Source organism: Haliotis cracherodii, unplaced genomic scaffold, assembly GCF_022045235.1.
Source record: "Haliotis cracherodii isolate W230 unplaced genomic scaffold, xgHalCrac1.p SCAF_16, whole genome shotgun sequence".
NCBI lineage: Eukaryota > Metazoa > Mollusca > Gastropoda > Lepetellida > Haliotidae > Haliotis > Haliotis cracherodii.
Genome location: NW_027266271.1, coordinates 14,299,622 through 14,314,720, shown reverse-complemented (window position 1 = coordinate 14,314,720; position 15,099 = coordinate 14,299,622). Strand labels below are relative to the sequence as shown.

Genomic DNA, 15,099 nt, shown 5'->3' with positions numbered 1-15,099 from the left:
AGCAGCTCTTGCTTGGATATTACAGATAATTGTATGGCTTGTCGAGGCCACGCCTAAGATAACGATGGTGGAATGCAGCCACATCCGGGACCCGCCAGGACACACGCCGTGCCTTAGACATTGTCAGATATTTAGTTGAACTAGATCACGAAGTATTAATTTTTTTAAATCAAAGTAGAAATTTTATTACTGCATGTGTGCGGAGTGAGAGGTTTTTCAGCATACACATTGTGCGAATTTAACGATATGCTAGGGTAGACATGCATAGAACTTAATGGCAATACGGTGCATCGTGTTACAACAGCGTTCCCTTTAAGAAACATCAGTAAAACAACCCTCATGATATGAGAGTGTCCTGTTTACAGAAAGGTTGGAGCTAGGAAGGCTTTTAGATCATAGTCCTTATGACATCTCGTTCCCATTGTCCCTGTATCACGAGATGTCAGTTAAAAGAATTGGCTTCGATAATTGATAATGTTGTAGTTATGATACACCAATATTATCGACAAACCCTTTCTATAATCATAAGAAATGTCGACTGAAATCTATTTGGACGATTCCGACAATATTAAAAGCATATTTTTTAGAATCACAGTGATGATACCAGGCAATTGATCCTGCACCACCGGTGGAAATAAAAATATGTGTCTTTATATAAAATATATCCTTTGTGGCGTGAAGATATTACAATTTATAGTTGAAAAATGTAGATTCGTGCTGACATCCCTGCCCCATGTTTTAGCCATGTTTTAGGGTGTGGATGTGGATGTTGGTAAGGGCGTCGATGTGGTTGTGGATGTAGGTGTGGGTGTGGATGTGTATGTGTATGTGGAAGTGGGTACGAATGTGGATGTGGATGTGGATGTGGATGTGGATGTGATCACATGAATGTGTATTTGTGTGTGGATGTGGTTGTGGGTGCGGTTGTGGATTGGTGATGGGTTAGTGTATGGTGATGGGTATGGTGTTGGCGTGGCGAGGAAAGGGGTCGGTACAACATACTCACCTGGGGATCAATGACATCACCTTCCCAGGCAGCCATGGGGACAAATATTACACAATGACAACAGTCTATAACCTCAGTCACGGGCGGGATAGGATGTTAGTATACTACTGTTCAGTTAGTTTTGTAAATAGTAGACATGTTCTGAAGAGGAACCATGTATTTTCTTCATGTTACATAATTACAATTATCATTTCAAGGTGAGCCAGAACTTGGTTTGAAAAGCATACAATGTATCTTTAATTGTCTTAATTAGGACTTGTGAAATATTACAGCTATACATCAGGGGAGATCCGACCAATGCCTTAGTCCATGTTACCGATGAAATACGTCCATGCATTTTTGTGAAACGAGCTTCAGAGCTCGAAGAAGATTTTGATTAAGGAAGTAGCGTTGTGAATATCCACAAAATGCGTTCGATACGTACACCTGAGATTTTATTCAAAAAAGTTTGTTAGGTTAGTTACACATATATTGCAACGGTCATTGGTATATTTGAAGAATGGTGTCCCTAGCTTAAAATAACTACGGTAGTATATTTCTGAAGAAACATAATAAATATCGACCTTGCAGATGTACCCTGTTTGTTTATATCGTCACAGCCTTTGTGTTATGAGCCTATATATACCACATCGGTTTACACATCCATTGCTCCATGATTAAAATCCAAGGTGAGTATACGCCTTTGTACCACCACGTTTACAATCCCACGTGAGTATACACCTTTGTACCACAACGATTACAACCCCACACAATTATACACCTTTATTACAGCACGATTACAATCTAACATGTTTATTACACCTTTCTACCAACATGATTACAATCCAACATGAGTATGCACCTTTGAACCACCACGATTACAATCCCACATAAGTATACACCTTTGTACCACCACGATTACAATCCCACATAAGTATACACCTTTGTACCAAAACGATTACAATCCCGCACAGTTATACACCTTTATTACACCACGATTACCATCCAACATGTTTATTACACCTTTCTACCAACATGATTACAATCCAACATGTTTATTGCACCTTTGTGCCACCACGATTACAATCCAGCATGTTTATTGCACCTTTGTACCAACATGATTACAATCCAACAAAGTTATTACACCTTTGTACCACCACCATTACAACCCAACACTAAAATACGCCATTACACCACAACAATGAGGAGCCCACATGGGTATACACCTGCGCACCACCACGATTACAATGACACTTGAAAATACGCCATTATGCCACCACTAATATAATCCCACATAAATATACACGACCATACAGCAACACGACTACAATCTAATATGATTATACGCCATTATATCACAAACATATTGACATCAATTCATTTTAGAAATATCAACATGATTAGCACAAAGTAATAAGTATGGTATTTCCAACTGGTTAATGCAATAAAATTATTGCTCATAAAAGAACTGTAGAGAGGTTAATCAAGTAATACCTATATACATATATCACTAAATATATTCCTACTTGACACTTCATCGTCGAAATTCAGCTTGCACTTTGTATACCATACATGTACAAATATTACATAATAAAATCATATATATCACATTCGTAAATGTACTGACAATGACGTATGGTTTGTTGTAGAAAATGGTGATCTGTTAAGTATTGTCCTAGCAGAAATAAAGTATACATTTGCAATGAATTAAGTAAAACAAATTCAACATGTCCTATGAGTTTTGACACATTTCCTGGGATAATAAAATAATAAAACAGACAAGTAAAATGGGCCTTTAATGATATTTTCTCGGACTATATTCTCGTCCATAACAATTGTTTTGTGTTTCATTTCTTGACACATTCACCGAAAACATTCTGAAGCGACCTACAACACGAGTTTCAAAAACATATATCCTAACACACAATTTACTTCACGACTTATCTTTCGGTTAAAGACTTAAAGTCGAATGGTGAAAATAGGACATTTGGAAACATTGCAGTTGAGAATACTCTTAAATAGCAATTTACGAAGATTTTGCAAGAACAAGCAACCACGTGCATGGTTCAAGACAACTGATACAGCTATCCTTTTGAAGCATCCTTTGCGTACACGAACGCACCGATACGAATGTTTCTAATGTATACAAATATAACTTATCCGTTGCTACAAAATGTTATATTGCAAAGTCGTATGACTTTAGGCGAATGGGTGCCCTGAAAAACAGTTGGTGGATGCGATCATAGGTTTGTGGACTGTTTATCGACTCGAGTAGGAGAGATCATCTTTTTCTGTCAACTTCGACCTTCGTCTTCGTTTAGAGATGATGAACCCAACGGCGATTGCGACGACGGCCACGGCGATGGCGAGGGACCCAAGACCGACAACGATTGGAACCATCACGGACTTGTTGTTAGTAGATCTATCAAGGCTTGTCCTGACTGGATAAAAGACAGTGGAAATACAGCTAAACATCACCAAAAGAAAGATTCTTTTAACAGATGTCTAAACATTGATATATACTCTGCCAAAAAACCCCGCCATAGTAATAAAATCGCAATTATCTGACATAGTGTTGCCGACATCCATACCAAAATAATATAAAAATGAATTGGTCATTTCTGCATGAATTGGGATTGATTTGTGTGGACAGAAAGAGGTACTGAAGAAATTTGGCGAAAACATGGAAAAAATCGCACGTGAGAGCATGGTGCCGAAACACAGCAACATGACATGCACATAAACATCACTTTTTAGGCTATGAGAACGTTGGGTTCTCATTTGCATGCCATCACAATCTTACAGCAAGTGAACGGAGAAAAAATGCCACCATTGACGGAAGCCCAACGCAACACCGCCATCGGTCGACTGCAATCAGGATAGTCATCTTCAGCTGTAGCCCAGTTTACCGCATAGCACCAACCACCATTAGAAGACACCATTAGTGGAACTGTTATCAGACACGCGGGACAACACGTGACCTTCCCAGATCCGTTCGACCACGTATCGTTACTGGAGCACAGGACACGTCACTTACGTGAAAGAACCACCACGGCCACCTCTACAACTACGGCAATACTAGGATTGCGTAGGATATCTGTCCAGACAGTAAGGAACAGTTTACGCGCTGAAGGTATTCGCTCTAGACGACCAGTTCGAGGTGTCATTTTGACGGACCTGCATAGTGGGCTGCGTCGTCAATGGTGTGAAGGTCACATAGTATGGCCACAACTGTGATGGAGACAAGTTTGCCTTAGTGACGAATTACGTTTTATGTTTCGCCATGCGGATGCAAGACGTCGTGTTTACAGGCGTCGCTGGGGAAACGTTATGCATGAAACTGCATACAGGGAGTGGACAGATTTGGTGTCGGTAGTGTAGTGATGTGGGCAGCCATCTCCTACACTGGCAGAACAGATTTCTTGTTCTGGGGAATATAACGGCACAAAGTAAATCGGATGAGATTCTTCGGCCCGTGTCCTTCCCATTATGCAACAAGGGAAGGTCATTTTCCAAAATGACAACGCCCGATCTCACACGGCAAGACTGACAACAGCCTATATCAGGAGTCACAACATCCAGGTCCTGATGGCCCTCCCTTTCTCTAGACTTAAACTCAATCCAATATTTATGGGAAGAACTGGATCAACGCCTGCGAGCCCGTCAACAACAACCACAGAACCTCCGACAGATGGCACAAGCACTGCAGGGAGAGTGGGTGAACATTCCCCAGGTCACAATTCGGGATCTGATTGCTACCACGGGACGATGATGCCAGTCAGTTTGGATCCTTATGGTGGCCAAACAAGATATTGAGAAAAGATTTGTACCTTGGAAATCTACTGTTCCATGTGTTCGATATGGAACCTGGGTCAGTGATAAGGATGTGTGCCAATTTAGAACAATCGATTACATTTGTTGATTATTACTATGATAGGTATCGTGCAGAAACTCACCCACCTAAGTCAGAATGGATTGATACATACATTACGTGTTATTGTTAAGTCTTGGACGAAAAGGAAAAAAATGAATATGGCCTGAACTGTATCATTGGACTCACCTGCTTTTTCACCTCCATCAGTGATAGTGATCGTGAATGTTGTTGACAAAGACCTTTCGTCTTCGTCAGCCTGTCTCTTCTTCCTGCTTCCACATGTCGGCTGAAATAGGGTGAGTTTAAAAGTTTGTTTAAAAGTTTGTTTAAAAGTTTGTTTAAACGTTTGTTTAAATGTTTGTTTAAAAGTTTGTTTAAAAGTTAATTTAAAGGAGAAAGGTGGGCCAAACGTTTAATATTGAAATACTATTAGGACTAGTTAGGTCGAACTTAAATGCATATATTCATTTGGCATGAAATTATTTTATATAATAAATGATAACCTGCTTATTTTTTAGGGTATCAACTGTGTTATGTTCAACTGTAACAGGGGCGGTCGGGTAACCTAGTTGTTAAAATGTTCGCTCGTCACGCCGAAGACCCGAGTTCGATTCCCGACATGGGTACAATGTGTGAAGCACATTTCAGGTGTCCCCCGCCGTGATATTACTGGAAATTTGCTAAAAGCGGCGTAAAAACATACTCACTCACTCACTCACTCACTCAACTGTAACATGTATATGTATTAACGAAGTATTGTTTCATGCCGCCTGTGGCAATATTCCAGCAATATCACGGCGGGGGACACCAGAATTTGACACACAGTGTACGCAAATGGTGAATCGAACCCGGGTCTTCGGTGTGACGAGCGAACGCTTCAACAACAGTATCAAGAATATAAATTTGGCAATTGTCTCCCACAGTATCGTTTAATACACTCGGAGCCATCTGATAAGATGGATGAACAGTAACAGACGGGAATAATATACATAATGCTTGCTCACCAATACGGCTCCAGACAAGGCATCTTGCCCCACGACTTTGAAATAGACTTTGACGGCTAGGGCAGGATTGGCCTGGTAAATATCATGATCAAACACAAATATTCTGATTGCAAAGCAAATGGTATGTTTCTCTCCGTTTGGGGTGAAGAATGGCGACACGGTGAGTATTCCAGCTGCTGTATCAGGAATACATCTGTTTCAAAATACAAGAGAGACACCTCTGTGAATGATGAAGTTGCCTATCGTAACCAACACGTAGATTGTGATTAGTTAAGAATCTTTGCGTCGATAGTAATCTACACTGAATGAAATGATCATGAGATGTTACTCCGTCAATTGAAAACTCGCCGACACAAAGTGAGGACTTCAGGCGTGCATTGTGTTTACTACGGTAGTTTGTGAGTAATTTATGCAGCACCAACTATTGTAAAACTTCCTTGATTATTCATTTAACAGGGTCGTATTATCCAAGTACACCGTAAAAATGTGTTCACATACATATAAAGCGGCTTAACCCTTTCCATGTCCAATAGAAATATCTGAATAAAGCAGAGTCGATTGTACGATTCCGACTATATCATGAGCATGTGTTTATTAATCACTATCAAATAGTAATCATATAACGTGTTCGCAAAAAGGTGAAGCCTTGAATGTTGTAACCTTGATCAAACGAGGCATGCTAAATCTAAACATGATTAGGAATGTGTTTAAATCTTAAACGAAATACACATTTGGTGTGTTCTATCTCAACACATTTAGGTCTAAACACATGAAATGAGCTATCGTTTCACAGTAAATTAGTAATAAAGTTTTATTGTGAGTGAGTTGGGTTTAACACAGCTTTTAGCAGTGTCCGGTTATATCAGTTGTCAGCTTAATGCAGGAGGAAAGTCCGAAGTGATGCAGGTCTCAGATATTTACTACTTTGCTGAAACCCACCAGGACGGGCACGGTGTTGACAAAACTAGAAATATATTTTGGGCGAACCGGTATTCAATCCAACAATAATAATTTTGGGGCGTGCCCTAAGGACGCAACTCTTCACAGCGAAATGCGGCGCCTTAGACGACTGGGCCACCAGTGCCTCCGCGTCTTCTATAGTTATTGTAAACTGCCAAAAGTAATTGACATGATCACAATGTCTTTTATAACACCCGAATCATACATATCATATATAAGTAAGTAAGGCTAGGATTAGAAGACATGCGTGTTTTTTAAAGTATGTACTTTATCAAGTGAATTAATTAATGTAGATATGATATGTCCTTTTATTTAAAGGGTACTTACCCCTTATCGTACAGAGTAATCGATCTCTTGTCCGGGATCGGTCTGTTGTTGTGAACGATGATTTTGTGGATAACAATACCGTGGATACCGGGTACTGTGGAGGGAAATCAAACGGAGAAAATATAAAATAAACAACAACAACAACAACAACAACAATGATGATGATGATGATGATGATGACAATGTACAAATACAGATAAACCCGTATGCAATATATACAAAAAGGTGTGACGTGACGTAACGTGACGTGACGTTTCGTGTAATATTGATGATGATCACTAAAGGCCACACCTTGATGTTACTGTTACGCCGCCAGAAAACACATAGGAAGCCCCCCGTGTATACTGTTATTTCAACCAAATGAAGTACAGATAAAATAGTTCGTACTTTCTTTAACGGAGATACATATCTTCACTGTGGTACCGAGAGCCAGGGGCGGAGTCAGGGAACTTCCGTCTGCTGCCGTGGAGGTCAGAATAGCTGGAACATAGTTTGCCGTCTCGCGTACGACTGATCCATCATGGAAGCTGAAACAGAGATTTGCGGGTTTTCCTTTCGGCATTTGATACCGGACAATGAATTTGAAACCGAAGCGTTAGGTCTCAAATGTTATATTTCCGAGCATCGAATACGCAAAAACATAAATCTGAAGAAAAAAAAAATTGTTTATCGATATTGCAAAAAACAAACGATGTCAGTATTTTTTTACTCTGATAGTTGTGCATACGTGAGACAGTCATGATGTTACAAGGAATGGTATGACGTCACGTTGGAATACCATTACGTATACAATGTGTTACCCCGACACCGCGGTTAAGCAGAATGTGGAAAGCAGGAACTAACTCAACGTTGTTTTGATTGATTGGTTGGTTGGTTTGTTGTTTTACGCCGCATTCAGCATCTTCACGGGTTTTGGAAAAATAATGATCAAATATGATATTCTATTAATGTGGTATCCATTTCATCAAGCTGAATAGTAAGCTTTCAGATTTGGGATTGAGATAAAAAAATTCATCAAGAAAAGTATTCATACACAGTGAAAACTATGAAAAACTTCCGAGATCTGATTCAATTTAACGTCTTCCAACGTGCAGCACACTCCCATTTATTTTACAGTCTGTCATGAAGGACTAAAGGACTAAGTAAAGGAAGGTAAAACAGACGATTAGCGTGGCTCTCATACCGTTCTCGATTGATAGGACTTTAAATGCGGTTTAATATCACCTTGTTGTCTTACAGTGAGCGAGTGAATCAGTGAGTTGGGTTTAGCTTTGCTCTGAACACTGATTCAGTTTCGTCACGGCGTGTCAGCCCAGTGAAGGAGAAGGTACAAGTAATGTCTGATTGACTTATCAATAATGACCTATTTATATCACTTATTAACATCAGCAAAAATACACATTTTCGTAATAAATGTAAAAAACAATAAAACCTCATTTTATATCATATAGACATTTATAGTGTTGAGTTTTTTTCTGGCAAGAAGAAACGGACAATAATTCCCCAATGGAGAAAAACATAAAGATGGTTTATGTAAGATTATTGTTATCTCATATATACAACGTACAACTAAATGTCATGTTTGTACATTTACTCATTATACTAACCATGTATTTTAATAACACATATTTTACGATGATAAGTGAGTGAGTGAGTATGGTTTTACGCCGCTTTTAGCAATATTCCATCAATATCAAGGCGGGCCACACCGGAAAATGGGCTTCACACAGTTTCCCCATGTTGGGAATCAACGACGTGACGAGCAAACGCTTTAACCACTAGGCTACCCTACATGTACACAATGCTACGCACCCTTTCAATTGAATAAATAAATAAAACAAGTTAAAAAAGTGTGATACTCTACTTCATATCCAGAGGGATTGCATAGTACCCGACCCATGAAGATCCGGGTTAAAATAGGTCAGCAACCCATGCGTCTCGTCGAAGGCGACTAACGGGATCGGGTGGTCAGGCTCGCTGACTTGGTTGATGTATGTCTTTGCATCAATATTGCGTAGATCGATGCTCATGATGTGAATCACTGGATTATCTGGTCAAGATTCGAATATTGCTCGGTGCGGCGGTAAACAACAAACAAACAAAGCATTGTACTCTACCTGTCAGGGTCAACGTCATATGTATTGACGATATGGAGGGAGTTGTTGTCGTATCGACAGGTGAAGGTCACCTTCTCATCGGTGCATGATTTAATGCCGGAAGTGTATTGCACCAACAGCGAGAGCTCGTACGAAGTGTAGTTTCCCTGTGATTGGAGAGTGCACAATAACAATTTCATTAAAGGCGACAATAACATTTTCCATGATTATAATAAATATCCACTAATAGTAGAGTCCATTAAACGATTCCGACTGTATCATGAGCATGTGCTTATGAATCACTATGAAATAGTGATGATACTCGGAGTTCGCGAAGAGGTGAGCGTGTCCTGGTGGAAACACATGCAAAGGCAAGTCAAGTGTTCACCTGAAACAACACGGGAACCACTGATCCAAGTCCAATTGGGGGAATTTTATCTAACATCATTTTTATCACTGATGCGTTACATTTGGAAATGTCCTCCATATGCCGACCATAAAACGTGTGGAGAGCTTTGCTGAGGCCTTGAATGTTGTTATCTTAATCAAATAACTTTTGAGCCAGATTGAAGTGTTCTTGGCCAGTTTCCACAGCAATAACGGATCGAAGGGCATCTTAATTTGTATATATATGGATCATTGCTATGTTTGTTAATACTTACGTCGACAGTTGGTCCCAGTTCACCACACGTGCCGTTGTAGGGAATTGCGGCAGCATAGCCCTTGCACCAGTCCACGATGCCGTCGCTTGGATCAGCTGGGCTAGGGGCCAGTGTCAGGTTGCCAGTGTCAGTTTTTGACGTACACAACTCCAGAAAACGTGTCGAGGGAGAAAGGCGTGATACAGACACTGAAGTTGGCAGGATTGCACTGGTGATAATCTGAAATATGAACGGCAGTTTACGACTTCGATACGCGAATTTGATTGTACTATGCATAGACTCGTTAGTCCAGCCAAAATACTCAATAATACCAGCCTAGCTCGGCAAGGGTTGAAACTGGACTTTTATAGTCAGTTAACTCTTTTGCCTCGGGAAGATGCCAAGGGTTTTGAGAATGATAACTGGAATGCAAACGGATCCTATGGTCGGTAAACAAATGAAACCGCATTTGAGCAGATATTAGTACCTGGATAACTGCGGTATATACATGTAGCATAAGTCAAAATAAGAAATTGCATTGGAAATATAGTTTTTCGTTCAGGAAATATTTCCTTCAGTTCCTCGAGTTAAAACACGACGTGTCAGTTATCTGAAGTGTTGCAAGTCTAAGGTGGTTACCACTTTGGTGAAACCAACGAAAATGGATATTGTCAGACAAACCATGGATCATGATCAGGGCGAATCTGGGATTCAAACCCACAATCATAGGATCTTGGCACGTGCAGGATGCAGCTCTGCGCAGCGACTTGCTGCGTCTTAGGCGAGTGAACACCTGTCTTTTTTCTTGACGTATTAAAACTGTTTCTCCTATTGTTATATTTAAGTTGATACTTTAGATTTAATTTGAAAATACAATGCAATGTCATTGTTAGTCCTTTCTTTTCAACTTACAGGCATTTTTGTCACATAGCTCTCCTGCAAAGCCGGGATCACAGATGCATGCACCGTTCACACACGTTCCGTTCACGCAGGGTTGGTTGCATGGAGTCAAGGTGTCTGTTACAAAGAAACAAACATGCAGGCACAATTTATTTGTTAGAATATAATGTTTGTTATACACTTAAAGATATCCGACATACCCAATACAATCAAGTAAGTAATAAATTAAAGTCACCGTTTTCTCAAAATCCTACATAGTAAACACATGAAATGAGTTGTCGTCTTATAGCTTAAACAACACCTAAGTACAACATCCCCATAACCTAAACATTGTTTAAATTCTAAACATGTTTTGAATTGAAACACGTTTACGACAAAATGCATATAATTATGTATTATCATGATCCTAGAATCAAAACATGTTGATAAAAAAGGCATGAGATTAAGTCAAATATGGATGAAATGTATAATATTTGTTTTGATATTGAAATTAGATGTAGCAAATCATGATTCAAATGAACTTGTGCAACATACAAATGCACACACACACAAAGTTAGTATAAAGATGACTAGGAAAATGGACATTTTGGGAAGACAACAGTTTTCGTAGCACGGATGGTAGCGTTAAGGACCACATATGAAAAGTTTGGAGGTTCGTGTCCCGTCATGGTCTAAAAAATGTTTTTTTCATGAATGTGTTGCATGACTAATCACACAGGAAACGAAAGCTGGTTCAGGATCTGAACACGCTGTTCAGAGTGTAAAACTGTTGACGTGATGTTGACGCTGTTTATTTTCTCGCCATGGTTTTTAATGTAGAAAACAATAGTGCAGATCACGGTACGTTCAAGCGTGGATTCCAATGAAATTGTTACCACCGCGTTTGTGTCATACCCAGTCAGTTTCCCAACTTTGGGTAATTAGCAATTTTCACACTTTTCATTCGTTTCAGGATGATAACTTGAGAAAGTGACTGGGTATAACACAATTTGTTGCAATCTCTTTGGTAGTAGTAGTCGTAGTCGTAGTCGTAGTAGTAGTAGTAGTAGTAGTAGTAGAAGAAATAATTTTGCCACACGTAACTCGGTGTGATATAATATAATAATAAGAAAATGAGTGTTTCAACAATGTGGCATTGCAGAAATTGCAGAAAAAACAAGAACATAAAGAACATTTGTGTTAAATATTGGTTGACTGATTCAACCATATAACAGTATGTTTTAAGTCAGATTGACTTCTAGAGTGTAGATCTCACCATCGATTCCACAGTTGACCCCCGTGAATCCAGATGTACAGTTGCAGTAGCCAGTGGATGGGTGACAGCCTTCGTCTATGCAGGTACCGTTGTTGAGACAGGGTTGACTCTTACCACGACCACAGTGGAAGGGATCCGGAGCTGACAGGACAACACAAGGCAATATAAAAGAAGATATTGATGCAAAACAAGGACTTTCAACAGTAACCGTTTGATATGTTCAAAAATATTGCTGTGTTTGTTGAAACCTATTAGAACAAATTAGAAATAACACTGGGAATAGAGGCCAAATTTTAACTCATTTCAATTAGAGATGATAAACTTGAAAAGGTCGTTTTCCAAAGCATCTTAAATAAGTTTTGTCACAGCGACAGTATTTATTCACAATCGACGACAGTTCAGTAAGTGGTGTTAGTGAGAGAGCAAATCCATGGGTGAGTGAGTGAGTTAGAGGATCAGCAGGTGATGTATGCACAGATGGATGCTCACCCAGCGCGCGCACACACACACACACACACACACACACGAATGCACACACACACACACACATGTACGCATACACATACACGCCCACACACACACACACACGCACACACACTCTCGAGTAAAACATTAAAACAGTAACCGTTAGATATGTTCAAAAATATTGCTGTGTTTGTTGAAATTAATTTGGAAATAAAATAGAAATAACATTGGGAATAAAGGCCAAACTCAATTCAGTAATCTAAGGCGCCGCGATTCGCTGTGAAGAGTTGCGTCCCTTAGGCACGCCAGAAACCTATGATTGTGGGTTCGAATCCCGGTTCGCCCCAATTATGTTTCTAGGTTTGTCAAGGGTTTCACCAAAGTGGTAAACGTCTGAGACCTGCATCACTTCGGGCTTTTTCTCTAACATTAAGCTGACACGTCGCGATATACTGGAATACTGTTGAATAGGGAATTGAACCCAACTCGCTCACTCACTCCTAACTATTGGCGATGATGGTGAACTCACTGTCATTGTCTTTGATTGTCACGTGGACGGTGATGTTGTCCTTGAGATCTGGGCCTTTGATGACGACAGTGAACACCTCTGAAGGTTCCTCAATCTGCAACAAGATGAGATGCAGACTCCCTGAACTTTACGTGTAACATCACGACCTAAGAAGAGGGTCTCGCACTTGAGCCTTATATCGCGATGTCCTAATGTCTCGAACTATGAAAAAACCGTTTCGAGTTAATGAAGTTCATTGCGACCGTCATTTCTATTGTTATTGTTTATCTTCATTTTAATTGTAAATGATGATAAACAATTTGATAATTTTGTCTCATATCATTCTCTGTTTATCTCGCTCCATAGAAAACCATGCGTATTATTTGACGGTCAACACAATTTCGACGCTTATTTTTCATGCTACACAATTGCAGCTCTGCACATCACCATGCCTATTGTGGGTACTGTAACAAAGCAGCTCTGTACATCACCATGCCTTTTGTGGGTACTGTAACAAAGCAGCTCTGTACATCACCATGCCTAGTGTGGGTACTGTAACAAAGCAGCTCTGTACATCACCATGCCTAGTGTGGGTACTGTAACAAAGCAGCTCTGTACATCACCATGCCTAGTGTGGGTACTGTAACAAAGCAGCTCTGTACATCACCATGCCTAGTGTGGGTACCTTAACGAAGCGGTTCTGTACATCACCATGCCTATTGTGGGTACTGTAACAAAGCGGCTCTGTACATCACCATGCCTATTGTGGTTACCTTAACAAAGCGGTTCTGTACATCACCATGCCTATTGTGGTTACTGTAACAAAGCAGCTCTGTACATCACCATGCCTAGTGTGAGTACTGTAACAAAGCGGTTCTGTACATCACCATGCCTAGTGTGGGTACTGTAACAAAGCAGCTCTGTAACTAATCAGCATGCCGTTTCATATCTTTGCAACTGAAAGAAAAAGCAAGGCTCTCACCAGATCATTTATGAGAGAGGCCAAAGGTATGGTTTTGCTCGTTTCGTTCTCAGCGAAATCAAACCATTTCTCAATCCCCTCGTGGGCAATGTCCTGCTCTGGTACGGCAGTCCCTGCTTGTATCTGTACGTGCACTGTAAAGTTGCGGGTCGAGGCATCGGCCCTCTCCAGTGTCAGTGTGATGTTTTTGTTGGATTGTCCCTCCTTTACCGTGAAGTTGCCGGGTTGCTTCAGCTCTACTGGGGCGACTGTGGAAGCAAACATCAATGTCCATGCGTCCACGTAGAATGTGGTATTAGGTTTAGTGAGTTGGGTTTAAGCATCTTTTTGCATTAACTAAGCCAAAGCACGGCGGAGCATCATAAAGTTGCTTCACACACGTACCCAAATAGAAAACCAAACCTAGACCTACAGCATGTGAAGCCAATACCAGGCCATCCCACTGCCACGTGGAACATTATATGACACCCGATGTCGTCACTTTTTTATAGTGATTTTTAAACTCATGTTTATGGTGTAATCGGAATCGTACAATGAACACTTCTTTCAGTGACGCCGGGTTTTGTCGCTTTCATATATCGGTAGAAAGGTGGTGAAGTGAGGTGAAATGGGGTTTAACGTCGTGTTCAAGATTATTGCACTTATATAGCGACGTGCATGCACGTGTGTTTGTGTGTGTGTGTGTGTGTGTGCGTGTGCGTGTGCGTGTGCGTGTGCGTGTATGTGTGGCTGCTTGTACTAGTCCAGACTAATGCCGATTTATAGTGCTAGCCAACTGAGATACCATGCCAGAGTTTAACATGAAAACTCCACTCAGACACAGTATCCTGACTTCGAGCCGACCTTGTTAGTTAGCGCCTTAGTGCCGACCGCCAGACAGGGTAACAACAAGTAAGATATTTTTAACCTCTTTTGGTATGACTCGGCTGGGGATGGAACCTCCGGGCAGACGCTCTACCACGGAGGCGGTCCTGAAGAAAGGAATCGGTAGAAGGAATTTATATAAAGTATTATGATTTTAATTTTGAAAAATAGAAATCATTTGCCTCCAACCTTTTCAGGATTAATAATTTATGTTTTGTCTTTTTTAACTAATTCTTAT

General features: G+C 40.3%; 1 protein-coding gene and 1 pseudogene across 1 annotated transcript in view; both read right to left on the bottom strand.

Moving 5' to 3' along the window:
• The window catches only part of LOC139463854 (uncharacterized), a 117,372-nt gene that overhangs the window by 87,041 nt on the left and 15,232 nt on the right, over positions 1–15,099 (bottom strand). The gene's annotated exons all lie outside the window — the stretch shown is intronic.
• Positions 3,184–14,261, bottom strand: LOC139464111 (uncharacterized; annotated as a pseudogene).